Source organism: Citrus sinensis, chromosome 9, assembly GCF_022201045.2.
Source record: "Citrus sinensis cultivar Valencia sweet orange chromosome 9, DVS_A1.0, whole genome shotgun sequence".
In the NCBI taxonomy this organism is placed as follows: Eukaryota; Viridiplantae; Streptophyta; class Magnoliopsida; order Sapindales; family Rutaceae; genus Citrus; species Citrus sinensis.
The window spans coordinates 23,140,427-23,144,281 of record NC_068564.1 but is presented as its reverse complement, the minus strand read 5'-3'; the positions used below and the strand labels follow the sequence as shown (position 1 = coordinate 23,144,281).

General features: G+C 34.8%; 1 long non-coding RNA gene across 1 annotated transcript; it reads left to right on the top strand.

Moving 5' to 3' along the window:
• Positions 1–467: 467 nt before the first annotated feature.
• Positions 468–3,266, top strand: LOC127900070 (uncharacterized). Its single transcript, XR_008052088.1, has 2 exons — positions 468–2,228; positions 2,672–3,266. It is a non-coding gene; the product is annotated as an uncharacterized LOC127900070 (long non-coding RNA).
• The last annotated feature ends 589 nt before the right edge of the window (positions 3,267–3,855 follow it).

The following is a 3,855-nucleotide window of genomic DNA, read 5'->3' as shown; positions in this document are numbered from 1 at the left end:
GAAATAAAATCCCACTTAATTTGATTCTCCACACGATCCGCAACGTGGCTTGACGTGGTAATTTCCTTGCCTTGCTCCAACAAACAACCACTCTTTAATCCATACGTAAATAAGTCTTGCATGGTATTGCATGCAACATGCATGACCGCATGCATGGCTCATATCTGTAGTTAAACTTATGAACCTTTGTTGACCTCCGTGGCTCCCTTTCCTTATCAACTTTTAGGAATAAGGATTCCGATAAAGCTTATCTCGTCCCTTAGATTCTTTTTTCCTGAATTATTGATGCTTTTAGTTAATATCTTTTATCTTTTCAGTGGTTTCCTATCACGAGCCAATCTTGAGGTCTTCATTTAGCGACATATCATCTTTGTTGGCTCTATTTTTTTTTTTTTAGTCTTTTGTAGCAAAAGCCAAAATTCTTATTTTGCTTGAGCACCTTACATATCTCATGATGTGTTTTCTGGCTAGATTTTATAAGACTTTCATATATCACCTTCTCTTTTTTGGCGACAAATTATCTTTGTTGGCTCTTTTTTTTTTTTTATCTTTTGTAACAAAAGCCATAATTCATATTTTGCTTGAGCACCTTACATACCTCATGGTGCGTTTCTTGGTTAGATTTCATAAGACTTTCATATATCACCTTTCTCTTTTTTAAGATGGCTTGGTGTGCTATCATACCTTTCATATATGCTAAGGAAAATATAATATATCTTTGTCTGAAATGGTAAAATCATACTCTTTCTTTACTTGTCCTTTCGAGCTATTCACAAAGAACTTTCATTCGAATTGCCTTTTTGCTCGAGAGAGCTTTAGGTTCAAATGATTTAGGATCATAGTCATTGTATACTTGATCTAAATCAATGGTTGGATTAACCCTTATATTGCTAATTCCAACTTTTATCATACGTTGTTCTAGGTACCATATATTATTATAGTACTCTAGGAAAGTAGTAAGCAATTTGACAATAATCGTTTCTTTTGTCTTGGTTTCTCTTTTAAGGGTGACAATAGTTTCTTTGATCTTTTCTAGAAGTAATTTTAGCTCTTGTATTTTTCACTGACATAAATAAGGTTAATAACACTATATTCAAATATGTCTTTTATTATTTCAAGATCAGGTCCTAGAATAAATTTAATTCTTGGGTATAACCCTAAAATTTTCGCTTCCGCTACACCCGCTCCATCAATTGGTATTAGAGAGGTTCTTTGTGAATCTCACAGCTTTCTTAGATACCTCATCCATTCCCACCAAATCCATCGCAAAAAAAAAAAAAAAATTGAAACCTTATTCGCCACACCAAGCCACATCACCACTTCCACTAGCACGACAACCACCAAACTCAGCAGCCATAACTGACTAAATCCCGACCCAACCTAATTGAAATCGCGCCATTAAAACCACCTCATGAAACCCCACAACCCAAGGCCTTCCCCTCTAAATCCACCACCGTCAGTCGCCCTCACCGTTAGCCAACATCGCCACCAAACTCACCATCATCTAACAACCAAACCCTAGATATTTCCATCTCAATTGTCGCCCGAATAGCTACGAATCGCCTAAAACCCACAAGCTCTCCTCCCACTCGCCGCCGTGAAACTGACCACTTTTGCCATTGACCACAATCACTACAAGATTCCCCAACCTTCAATAATCAAAACCCAGCCATCATCATGAACGATCATCGCCGGAATCTATACTGTAAAAAAAGCCACCTAATCACCGCAAGCCGCCACAATTTTGAGCCAGAATTCACGAAAAACTGTTGCAAGTCTGGCTAATCCACGACCACCATCATATTCCTTACCACCAAATCTTCTAGATCTGACACCCTCCGGTCCCAATCACGACCACCGGCCGCCGACCATACTAAACCCGAGAGTTGAGCCTGAATTACAATTTTGCCATTGTGTGGAAACTTGAATGGCAAACTACCATCCTTGCTCTTCTATTTATCATATATTAGAATTATTTGCATACACTTGTCCAAAACAATTTCTTGATTAGTTGGACAAGATTGAGTATTGGTTTATAGTTTAGGGCACTCCTAAAGAAGAGCAAGTATCATTTGCTATTAGTAAATTAAGCATAAGTGTTTCAGAGTGGTGGGAAGAGTTGCAAATTTCTCGACTTGATGGCAAATGCAAAATTCAATCATGGAACCGTGTGAAGCGTATTCTACTATTTGAGTTTATCGCTCTTGATTATTGTTTGTTACAACAAGGTACGAGATTAGTTTCTGATTATACTTGTGAGTTTGAACAATTTTATCGGCGTACATATTTTTAAGAACCTGAAGAGAATACAATTATAAGATTTGTGAAATGGCTCAATTTATATGTTCAAGAAAGAATGCCTACATACACTACCTATGTTTTACAATATGCAATTTATTTAGCCAAGCAAATCGAATTGCAAATTGAGTGACAACGACAAAGAAACTTTGATGATGTGATTAAAAGACTTGACAAAATTCGAGATTTAATCAAGGAATGGCGTGTTTCTATGAAAGTGCCTAAAGTGAAAAATATCTAGATGAAAGAAGTTTATGCTTCTCCACATGCTGAAAAAGTGTCTAATGTTACAGAAGAAAAGGTATAATTCATTATTGATTTAAAATTTCAATATGACAATTTAAGCAAAAATGTGCACGATGTTTCCTTGTAGGACAAGTCAAGTGTTGAAGATGATGAGACTTTTTATCTCTCTAGGGATTTTTAAAGAAGAACAACCTACTTTTGATTTGTGTATTGAGTCTAACAGTACGATCAAAGTTGTACAGCAAATTCAAGTTGAAGAAGCTGAAATGAATTAAGTGGTTCTACCTATTCACATTAAAGACAAGAAGATTGTGCTTGAAGAAGATTTGATTCAAAAAGTGAAATTTATTGGAGAGCGCATTGAATGACAATTGGGAAAAGACAACAGTTATTTGATCACTACTCATTCTTGAAAGTCTTCATCACCTCGAAGAATGTACAAGTAGAGGAAGTTGATGAAGTATGGATTCTTCAAAGTTTCGAAAACGGTTGATGAGAAAAACAATAAGTTCAAATTATAAGATGATTTGGTCTTACACTATAAGTTTCATCCCCCAGATTGTATTCGAACTTGAAGATGGGTTTTGTTTAAGAGGGGGAGAATGATGTAGGATGTTAATTTAGGTTAATATAGGATTTCAGAATTTTCATTATTCTAGGGGCTTTTTATTTTAATTGGAGTCTATTATGATATATGATTTAGTATTTTATTTCTATTATAATTGTGATTTTGTTTCCCCTTTTTAAATTAACTTAGGGAAGTAGATTTACTTTAGAAAAGTGAGTTTCCTTTATTATAAATAGAGATTTATTATTATTATTTTCATAACTTCATATTCAATTATTCAATAAAACCTCTCTTTTATAATTTCCTTTAAGATTGTCTATCAAAATCTCTCTTATAGAGTCATTTGGATTAGAGCGTCATCTAATCTCGCTTTGTGCTTTATTAAAAATTTCATTGAGTCGTTTGGGTTAGAACGAGATCTAATCATACTTCGATTAGATCGTAAGCTAATCGCATTAGCTTGATTCATACTAGAACGATATCTAGTGCTTTCTACCCTGCCATTTCCGCTTCCACTATGTCCACTCCATCAATAATTCCATGTACAATTTCCAATATGCATTTTTATGGATATAGGTGATTCCAATTCCAAAATCAATGAAGCAACAACTTCTTCCATCAGGTTTAATATCAAATGTAAAGGGTGGATAATCAAACATTTGTTTTCCATGCTTATGTCCAACAAATTTAAGTAATAAGAGTTAGAATGATTAACAAATGGGGTGGTTGAAGTAGAACCTCCT